The sequence below is a fragment of the Bubalus bubalis genome, chromosome 13, assembly GCF_019923935.1.
Source record: "Bubalus bubalis isolate 160015118507 breed Murrah chromosome 13, NDDB_SH_1, whole genome shotgun sequence".
Taxonomy (NCBI): Eukaryota; Metazoa; Chordata; class Mammalia; order Artiodactyla; family Bovidae; genus Bubalus; species Bubalus bubalis.
In genome coordinates this window covers 81,190,715-81,202,690 of record NC_059169.1, presented here as the reverse complement: position 1 = coordinate 81,202,690, position 11,976 = coordinate 81,190,715, and positions in this window count along the sequence as shown.

Below are 11,976 nucleotides of genomic sequence, written 5' to 3'. Positions count from 1 at the left end.
AACTCCGGGAGTTGGTGTTGGACAGTTAGGCCTGGTGTGCTGCAATTCATGGGGTCCCAAAGAGTCGGACACGACTGAGCCACTGATCTGATCTGATCTGATATGATCAGAACAAGACCTATATTCCCCCACAGTCAGTCTCTCCCATCAGGAAGCTTCCATAAACCTATTATCCTTATCCATCAGAGGGCAGACAGTATGAAAACCACAATCACAGAAAAAACTAATCAAACTAATCACATAGACCACAACCTTGTGTAAAAATGAAATTATGAGCCATATCATGGAGAGGCATCCATGAGGGATGGGTTATTGGAGAGTTCTTACAAAATGTGGTCCACTGAAGAAGGGAATGACAAACAGCTTCAGTATTTCCTTCAGAACCCCAAAAACAGTATGAAAAGGCAAAAAGACAAATCACTGAATGATGAACTCCCCAGGTGGGTAGGTGCCCAACATGCTACTGGAGAATAGTGGAGAAATAACTCCAAAAAGAAAGAAGAGACAGAGCCAAACCAAAAACAATGTCTAGTTGTGGATGTGACTGGTGATGGAAGTAAAGTCTGATGCTGTAAAGAAAAATATTGTATGAGAAGTTGGAATGTTAGGTCCATGAATCAAGGCAAATTGGAAGTGGTTAAACAGGAGATGGCAAGAGTGAAAGTCGACATTTTAGAAATCAGTGAACTAAAATGGACAGGATCAGGAGAATTTAATCTAGATGACCATTATATCTACTACTTTGGAAAGAATCCCTTAGAAGAAATGGAGTAGCCCTCATAGTCAACAAAAGAGTCTGAAATGAAGTACTTGGGGGCAGTCTCAAAAATGTTACCAGAAACCAACCAACAAATATTTTGAAGCTCTTTTTAAGCCTTCAAGCTAAAGCACTGAATGCAAAATGTCTGACTGTCTTATTCCAATTACGGGGTCAATTTTAAGGCAGAAGTTTTCAAGGCTTTGCTTAGGCAGTCATCTATGCAATCCTTATTATTAAGATTATTTCAAAATTTGAACAAACAACTGTGTATCTTATAATATTTTACAACTGCTGTTCTTCCGTATTTAATGTTACCTCATCTTCCTACATTGCATAAAGAAGTCGGACATATTCACACTTAATTAGCAAATAATTAGGAAGCTTGAGTTAGATTTTATCAGCCTTCTAATCAGGAAGAGCTGTTTCTCCTTCACAAGATTCTGAAAATGCTCCAAGAATCCAGGACTCGTTGAATTCAAACTAGTAGAGAAAATATGTTAGCTAACCACTTTGATTAAAGAAAGAATTTATATTGAAAAACACTCTTTTCCTGCAGATTGGTTTAAGAATCTAGATTCTAGAGTGCAAATTATCTACCTTTTATTTTAAACAGGAATTTATGCAGAATCATATTTTTCCAAAAATTGTGGCTCAGCTGGTAAAGAATCCGCCTGGAATGCGGGAGACCTGGGTTCAATCCCTGGGTTGGGAAGATCCCCTGGAGAAGGGAAAGCCTACCCACTCCAGTATTCTGGCCTGGAGAACTCCATGGATCATATACTCCATGGGGTTGCAAAGAGTCGGACATGACTGAGCTTCTTTCATTTCACTTTCACCTTTACCATACTCATGACTACTGATCTACTTTATTTTACTGACTTATCAAGTAAATTTGTTGTGTGTGTGTGTGTGTGTGTGTGTGCCAGTGTTATTCTCCATACTGAGGTAATTAAATGAGTTTTTCTCATCATCTGAAAATATGAGTGAACTTGACTTTCACTAATTATAATGCATAGAATAATATCTTAGATTTAACCTCATTCTTATCTCTATTATGCATCAGTTGTGACAATTATCAGTCAGGAAGACAATTTCTGATTCATTTCTGAAGTGTTAACTAAGAATAGACCAATAAATGATTGAATCAGTACAAAGTGTGAGGCTACAATAATTCAGCTCTTTGTGTTGTTACTCTTTGTGTGTGTGTGTGTGTGTGTGTTAGTCGCTCAGCCCTGTCCAGCTCTTTATGACCCCATGGACTATAGCCTGCTACCAGGCTCCTCTATCCATGGAATTATCCAGGGAAGAATATTAGAGTGGGTTACCATTCCCTTCTCGAAGGGATCCACCCAAACCAGAGATCAAACCTAGGTCTCTAGGATTGAAGGCAGATTTTTTACCATCTGAGACACCAGGGAAGCCCCTGTTATTCTTTACTACTCTGATTTTGTTACTTTTTCTATTCCTTTCTTTCTTTCTCTCAAGTTGTTGTTCACTTGTCCTGTTGTGTCCAACACTTTGCAACTCCATGGACTGCACCACATCAGGCTTCTCTGTCCTTCACCATCTCCCAGAGTTTGCTCAAAGTCATGTCCATTGAGTCAGTGATGCCATCCAACCATCTCATTCTCTGTCATTCCCCTTCTCCTCCTGCCTTCAGTCTTTCCCAGGATCAGGATTTTTTTCCAATGAATCGGCTCTTCACATCAGGTGGTCAAAGTATTTGAGCTTCAGCATCAGTCCTTCCAATGAATATTCTGGGTTGATATCCTTTAGGATAGACTGGTTTGATCTCCTTCCTGTCTCAAGAGCCATCTCCAGGACCAGTTTGAAGGCATTAATTCTTTGGTGCTCAGCCTTTTTTATTGTCCAACTCTCACATCTGTACATGTCTAAATTTGCCAAAATATCTCTCAAGTAAATTTACCAAAATATTTATTAGATAAACATCATGAGAATTTTATAAGTTCTTTATTCCATTGCTTTTCAGTTCAGTTTAGTCACTCGGTCATGTCCGACTCTTTGCAACTTTATGGACTAGAGCACGTCAGGCCTCCCTGTCCATCAGTAACTCTCAGAGTTTACCCAAACTCATGTCCATTGAGTCAGTGATGCTATCTAACCATCTCATCCTCTGCAGTCCCTGTCTCCTCCTGCCTTCAATCTTTCCCAGCATCAGGGTCTTTTCAATGAGTCCATTGCCTTTAGTGGGCCAATATCTTTGTAATAACACATACTTTTATTTTTATTGAGATATAGCTGACATAATGTTAGTTCTGTATATTAGTTTTATGTGTACAACATACTGACTCCATATTTTTATAGGTTACATTCTATACAAAGTTGCTATAATATTAGTAACTATATTCCTTATGCCATGCATAACTGGTAGTTTGTATGACAATCCCCTTGACCTATTTTGCACCCCCTCCCCATTGCCTTTATTTTGGCAACCACTAGTTTTTTCTCTTCTTCTGTTAGTCTGTTTCTGTCTTATTCTATTTGTTCATTTGTTTTATTTTTTAGATTCCAAATGTAAATGGAAACAGATAGTATCTGTCTTTATTTGTCTGAATTATTCTACTTTGCATAATTATTTCCTCCAGAGCCATCCATGATGCTGCAAATGGAAAGATTTCCTTCTTTTTTAACAGCTGGATAATGTTCCATTATATATATATATATATATATATGCATTATCCATTCATCTGTTGATGGACACTAGATTGCTTTCATATCTCAGCTATTACAAATAATGTACAATGAACAATGAACATTGGAGTGTATATACCCCTTTGAATTAGTGTTTTCATATTCTTCACAGGAATATCTAGGAGTGGAATTACTGTATAATATGACATAAAATAAAATTTTAAATGAGAAGTTTTGATAGAGGTACCAAGAAACAAAAGGCAAAATTTCAGAGAATATATTGGAAATTCAACAAAGAAATTTTAACCAACAGTCATATATAAGATATAAAAAGTTTGAGTGTGTGGTGATATCAAAAATTAGGATCTATGGATTTCTATGATAATGCTGGGCTGGATGAAGCACAAGCTGGAATCAAGATTGCCAGGAGAAATATTGGTAAACTCAGATATGCAGATGACACCACCCTTATGGCAGAAAGTGAAGAAGAACTAAAAGCCTCTTGATGAAAGTGAAAGATAAGAGTGAAAAAGTTGGCTTAACACTCAACATTCATAAAACAAAGATCACGGCATATTGTCCCATTACTTCATGGCAAATAGATGAAGAAACAATGGAAACAGTGACAGACGTAATTTTCTTGGCCTCAAAAATTGCTGTAGATGGTGACTGCAGCCATTAAATTAAAAGATGATTGCTTCTTAGAAGAAAAGCTCTGACCAACCTAGACAGCATGTTGAAAAGCAGAGACGTTACTTTGCCGACAAAGGTCCATCTAGTCAAAACTATGGTTTTCCCAGTAGTCATGTATGGCTGTGAATGAATGAAAGTGAAAGTCATTCAGTTGTGTCCAATTCTTTGTGACCCTATGGACTGTACAGTCCATGGAATTCTCCATGCCAGAATACTGGAGTGGGTAACCTTTTCCTTCTCCAGAGGATCTTCCCAACCTAGGGATTGAACCCAGGTCTCCCACATTGCAGGCAGATTCTTAATCAGCTAAGCCACAAAGGAAGCCCAAGAATACCAAAGTGGGTAGTCTGTCCTTTCTCCACTGATCTTCCCAACCCTGTAATCAAATCAGGGTCTCCTGCATTGCAGGCGGATTCTTTACCAACTGAGCTATCAGGGGAGATATGAGAGTTGGGCCATAAAGAAATCTGAATAGCAAATAATTGATACTTTCGAACTGTGGTTTTGGAGAAGCCTTTTGAGAGTCCCTTAGACTTCAAGGAGATCAAACCAGTCAATCCTAAAGGAAATCAACCCTGAATATTCATTGGAAGGACTGATGATGAAGCTTCTTTGGCCATCTGATCCGAAGAACTGACTCATTGGAAAAGACTCTGCTGCTATGAAATATTGAAGGCAGGAGGAGAAGGGGATGACATAGGATGAGATGGTTGGATGTCATCACTGACTCCATGGACATGAGTTTGAGCAAGCTCTGAGAGTTGGTGAAAGATAGGGAATCTGGCGTGCTGCAGTCCATGGATCATAAAGAGAGGGATGCAACTGAGTGACTGAACTGAACTGATGAAGATGCTCAATAGCTATGTCAGCTTTATAGATATGTGCCCACCAAATACATGAACATAACAGACCACTCAAATAACAGTGAGTGTTTAGTATAAATATCCATTTAATATTAACTAAAACACATGGGGCTTCCCTGGTGGCTCAGATGATAAAGAATCTGCCTGAAATGCAGGAGACCCAGATTCGATCCCTGGGTTGAGAAAATCCCCTGGAGAAGGGAATGGCAATCCACTCCAGTACTCTTGCCTGGAGGATTCCATGGACAGAGGAGCCTGGCAGGCTACCGTCCACAGGGTCAAAAAGAGTCAGACAGGACTGAGTGACTAATATTTGGATATTCCCTGGAAGCTCAGACGATAAAGCATCTGCTACAATGCAGGAAACCCAGGTTCAATCCCTGGGTCAGGAAGATCTCCTGAAGAAGGAAATGGTGACTTACTCCAGGACTCCTGCCTGGAAAATCCCATGGATAGAGGAGCCTGGAAGGCTACAGTCCATAGTGTCACAAAGAGTTGGACATGACTGAACGACTTCACTTTCATTTTCTTTCTTTCCTTTCTTTAAAGCACATGTATATAGAATAAAATATTTAAAACTGGTAATCTGGAAAGATGATCTATTGCAATTAAACTTATTAAAAACTTTATGAGTCATATTTCATTTTCTTTTCCCTTTGACATTCAGCTAGAAATAGCTAAAGGTTATGTTTAGAGATGGGCTTCCCAGTTGGTTCTAGAGGTAAAGAACTCACCTGCCAATGCAGGAGATATAAGAGATGCAGATTCAATCCCTGAGTTGGGAAGAACCCTTGGAGGAAGGCATGGCAACCCACTCCAGTATTCTTGCCTGGAGGATTCCATGGACACAGGATCCTGGCAGGCTACCATCCACGGGGTGACAAAGAGTCAAACATGACTAAAACATCTGAGCACACACACACATGTTTAGAAATAACTGATGAAATTTCAACTTTAAGTTATGTGAAACTAAAAAGAGCTCCTCTTTATATGCACTTTATCTCATGTTTTATTAAAAAAATGGTCATTGCCTAATTAATATGCTCAAAATCTTTCCATTTTGATAAAACAAAATATTGGGTCACTGGTTCAGTGTTATGGTCTTTTAAATTTACAAGAGTATACTTTTGAAGACTAATGTGTTAATATTTATGAATCATTTAAAAGGTGAATATCACTGAGCTAATTATACAACAATTAAAAAGAACCTTTTAAAAGCTCAATGATATTAAATGCCAAAAAACAAATTCAATATATGATTTTTGAGCATCTTCCCAAATCACTGCCTGCTTTGTAACAAAAAAAAAGGCTGCCTTAAGAAATAACTCTTTGACTTTATTCTTCCATTAAATCAATGCTATTAATGCAGTTGTTGTTCAGTCGCCCCGTCATGTCAAACTCTTTTCAACCCCATGGACTGCAGCATGCCAGGCTTCCCTGTCCTTCACCATCTTCTGGAGCTTGCTCAGACTCCTGTCCATCAAGTCAGTGATGCCATCCAACCATCTTGTTCTCTGGCATCCCCTTCTCCTCTTGTCATTAATCTTTCCCGGCCTCAGGGTCTTTTCTAATGAGCCACCTCTTTTCATCAGGGGGCCAAAGTATTGGAGCTTCAGCTTCAGCATCAATCCTTCTAAGGAATATTCAGGGTTGATTTCCTTTAGGATTCACTGGTTTGATCTCCTTGCAGTCCAAGGGACTCTCAAGAGTCTTCTCCAATAGCACAGTTCGAAAGCATCAATTCTTTGGCAATAACCAGTAGTCAAAAGAAATAACCAAAATACTATTCATATCTCATATAAAATATGGCCTTTTTGAAAGCCAGGTCATTTTAATAAATACTTATAGAAAAAACTGAAAAAATTTAATTAAATAAAACCTGCAAGCAAGAGAAAATATATGTGGCCCAAAGAAAAACCTTAATTAAAAATACATAAGTAAAAGCATTTTCCAAAAAGTATACTTTCTAGTATTCAATTCAAATAAAAAGCTATTATTTTCTTATGTTTTCTTGTGAAATTCTATATATCTGAGTATAAAATTGTGCCATGGATTAAATTTGTCATATTATGCTAGGGAGTAATATCAGGGCCCACACATTTTCTTAGAAATACTAACTTGCTGCTATGAAAGTTAAAGAGTTAGTCACTTTGTCATGTTTGACTGTTTGCAACTCCATGGACTATAGCCAGCCATCCAGGCTCCTCTGTTCATATATTTTTCCAGGTAAGAATATTGCAATGGGTTGCCATTCTCTGCTACAGGGGTTCTTCCCGACCCAGGGATCAAACCAAGGTCTCCTGAATTGCAGGGAGATTCTCTGCTTTTTTGAACCATCAGGGAAGCCCTTAACTTGCTGCTATAGTAACTTAATGTATCCCAGTTGCAGAAATCTCTTGATAAATTTTCAGTTAACCCATGTCACTAAGTAAAATGTCAAAAAAGCATCAGTGGCTTAAAATAAAATGGAAATAGCTGGTTACTTACATATGGAGCATTGGAATGTGGTTAATCATAGCTTTGTGGGGAAAAATACAATTATTTAAAAACTTGCTTATAAATTGAAATGCAGTAATGTGTCTCTATTCAACCTGATGATGGCCAACTGCAATAACTGTTAATCCATGCACAACACGAATATTTTTTCACCCTAAACCTCTTGAACCCTCTCTTAAAATGCTATGTTTCTTTAAGATGAGTCTGACAGAATTTGACACTCACACAAAAGCCCTGTATGGTAGGCTTGTGCTGAGCATCACTGTGACATTCAGAGATATTCTGGTGTTGGCAACTGTTTGAGATTTGTGGGTCTCCTTTGACATTTACAAAAATTCTGAGACTATTTCTGAAAAGGGCTGGAGCATTTCACTAGATATGTGGTTTCTTCAAAGGCCACTTTCAGATTAAAGTGTCTATTGAAACTCTGGATGGAAGTAACATGGGACTGAATGAGAAAAGTATTTATTTTGTTTGTAATAAGAAAAGTAAACAGATGGCTGGTTCTACAAAAATCCAAATGAAGGCAAAAAATAAAAAGACAGCATTTCTTTAGTTGTGTCTTTCTGATCACTTAAGTTCCAAGATGTTCCTGTTTGTCTTTGTACAATGGCAGTCATCACAGAGGACAATTCACGTGGCTCTTTGAGCATACTTAGACTAATTAGGACACCTTATCAGCAGTATTTTTTTGTTTGTTGGTTTGTTTTGTTTTTGATTGCAACTAGTTTAAATTACTGCCAAAATTTGTTCTGTTTTGTTTACATTAGACATTGTCTAATGTAAACTGTCAAGTTTACATTAGAAATGTTTGAACCTCTTTCATGTGTGAATCAACTTGAATCAACTTGAGGACGTTTACGTGAGTAATGCAATTTGGAAATACAAGCAAAAGTCCTGTGCTTTTGTGCTCATGCTCAGTTGTGCCAGGTCTCTGAGACTTGACCCTTTGTACTGGAGCCCACCAGTCTCCTCTGTCCATCAGATTCTTGAGGCAAGAATCCTGGAGCGGGTTACCATTTCCTCCTCTAGGCATCTTCCCGACCCAGGGATCGAACCCACGTCTCTTATGTCCCCTAAATTGTAGGCAGATTCCTTACCCACTGAGCCATCAAGGAAAAGTCCTGAGAGGATGTGAAATTCACATAGAACAACAGGTTAGACTTTGGGCCACACATTTACTTCCTTCAGCCTTGATTCCTTGATCTGATAGTGTGATTTTGACACCTAATGGGCATTGTAGGACATCTGCAAAAACAAGTCTTTTGTGTCAGAATTTGATAGGCTAGGGGAGACTGCTTTTAACAGTGTTGAGAATTATTATTTATTTTTTTACTGTAGAGTTGATTTACAAAATGTAAACTATATTCTATAGTTTAAATATATATACATATATACATTTTGATATGTTCTTTTCTCTTATGATTTGTCACAGATATTGAATATAGTTCATTGCATTATATGGTAGGACCTTGTTGCTTATCCTTTCTGTACAAAATAATTTGCATCTGCTAATCCCTAACTCCTACTCCATCGCTCCTTGACACTCCACCAACTTAATAAGCAGAACGCTCTTCTCTATGTTTGAGCTTGTTTCTGTTTTGTAGATAAGTTCATTTGTGTCATATTTTCTCTCTCTCCTTTTTTTTTTTTTTTTTTGCTTTTAGTAATGCTTTTCTTACTTTGATTTTTTTAATTTATTTTTTTTTTAATTGGGAGAAATTTGTTTTACAATGTTGTATTCGTTTCTGCTGTACAACAACAGAATCAGCCGTAATTATACAAATACTGCCTCATTTTTGGGCCTCCCTCCTCCCCCCATCCTACACCTCTTGCTCATCACAGAGCAGCAGGTGTGCTCCCTGTGTTGTACAGCAACTGCTCGTTAACTCTCTATCTTACGGTGATAGTGTACGTGTGTCAATGCTACTCTCTCAGTTTGTCCCTCCATCTCCTTTCCCCACTGTGTCCACTGTATTTTTTAGAATTGTGATTTTCTCAGTGTAAATGCCCATATTTTAGATTTGACATATAAATGATATCATATGGCATTTGTCTCTCAAAATAAGTTTTGACAAATACACATATGGGAGAGTATGTTTCTATGATCAACATGAAGGATCAATTAAGTTTTTGTATAAGATTATATATCATCCACATGTGTGCTATGCACACACACACACATGTGCAGTGTATGTGTGTGTATGTATGTGTGAGAATATGCACTGGAATAAAAGCTTAATAGGTATATATTTCTAAAGCTGCTAACTTGGAGCTCTGTTGCTCTCTTTATAATGCTTACTGACCATTTTATAGCAGACATGGAGCCTATGAATATGTGGTATTTAGCAACGATGCAGAGCCAGATTAGATATTAGCCCTGGCTCCCTCCATACCAAAGCCACCCTCAAGCAGATGTATAGATATAGGATTAGAGTTATACCAGGTCGACCTGGTAACAAATTACTTCAAACCAGGGCTACAAGATGGTAACGCATTCAAATAAGCCTCTACTGGGTAGATTTGGACTATATCTGAGAAGTGATTGTTTCTCACAATTTGATGCTATGAATTTTCGTTGTTATTGTATTATCTACTTGAAGGAATCACAGTGACATGTGGACTATACCTTCACAGAAAAGATATATTATGTGTGCCCATGACTTATGCATCTGAATAAAATTTATATTCCTCCTCTTTAGAATTTTCCATCAGTTTAGTTCAGTTGCTTAGTAATGTCCAACTCTGCAACCCCATGGACTGCACCACACGAGGCTTCCCTATTCATCATCAACATCCAGAGCTTGCTCAAACTTAAGTCCATCGAGTTGGTGATGCCATCCAACCATTTCATCCTCTCTCATCCCCTTCTCCTCCTGCCTTCAATCTTTTCTTGCATTGGGGTCTTTTCCAAAGAGTCAGTTCTTCACCTCAGGTGGCCATAGTATTGGAGTCTCAGCTTCATAAAATGGAGTTTCAGTCCATAAAATGAATATTCAGGACTGATTTCCTTTAGGATTGACTGGTTGGATCACCTTGAAGTCTAAGGGAATCACAAGAATCTTCTCCAACACAACAGTTCAAAAACATCAATTTTTCAGAACTCAGTTTTCTTTATGGTCCAACTCTCACATACATACATGACTACTGGAAAAACCATGGCTTTGACTCAGTTCATTTCAGTTCATTCACTCAGTCGTGTCTGACTCTTTGTGACCCCATGCACTGCAGCATGCCAGGCCTCCCTGTCCATCATCAACTCCCAGAGTTCAACCAAACTCATGAACATTGAGCTGGCTATGCCATACAACCATCTCATCCTCTGTCATCCCCTTCTCCTCCTGCCTTCAATCTTTCCCAGCATATGTGTCTTTTAAAATGAGTCAGTTCTTTGCATCAGGTGGCCAAAGTATTGGAGTTTCAGCTTAAACATCAGTCCTTCCAATGAATATTCAGGACTGATCTCCTTTAGGATGGACTTGTTGGATCTCCTTGCAGTCCAAGGGACTCTTAAGAGTCTTCTCCAACACCACAGTTCAAAAGCATCAGTTCTTTGATCACCTCAGCCTATTTTATAGCCCAACTTTCACATCCATACATGACTACTGGAAAAACCATAGCCTTGACTAGATGGACCTTTGTTGGCAAAGTAATGTCTCTGTTTTTTAATATGCTGTCTAGGTTGGTCATAACTTTTCTTCCCAGGAGTAAGCATCTTTTAATTTCATGGCTTCAGTCACCATCTGCAGTGATTTTGGAGCCTCCCAAATTAAAGTCAGTCACTCTTTCCACTGTTTCCCCATCTATTTGCCATGAAGTGATGGGACGGGATGCCATGATCTTAGTTTTCTGAATGTTGATCTTTAAGTCAACTTTTCCACTCTCCACTTTCACTTTCATCAAGAGGCTCTTTAGTTCCACTTCACTTTCTGCCATAAGAGTGGTGTCCTGTGAGTATCTGAGGTTATTGATATTTCTCCCAACAAACCTGATTCCAGCTTATGCTTCATCCAGCCCGGCATTTAGCATGATGTACTCTGCACATAAGTTAAATAAGCAGTGTGACAATACACAGCATTGACGTATTCCTTTCCCAGTTTGGAACCAGTCTGTTATTACATGTCCGTATGGAACTGCTACCCCTTGCCCCACATACAGATGCCTCAGGAGACAGGTCAGGTGGTCTGATATGCCCATCTCTTGAAGAATTTTCCTTAGTTTGTTGTAATCCATATGGCCAAGGCTTTGGAATAGTCAAAAAAGCAGAAGTAGATGATTTTCTGGAACTTTCTTGCTTTTTTAATGATCCAACAGATGCTGTCAGTTTGATCTCTGGTTCTTCTGTCTTTTCTAAATCCTCCTTGAACATCTGGAAGTGCATGGTTCATATACTGTTGAAGACGGGCTTGGAGAATTTTGAGCATTACTTTGATAGCATGTGAGATGAATGCAATTGTGTGGTAGTTTGAACATTCTTTGACATTGTCGTTCTTTGGGATTGGAATGAAAACT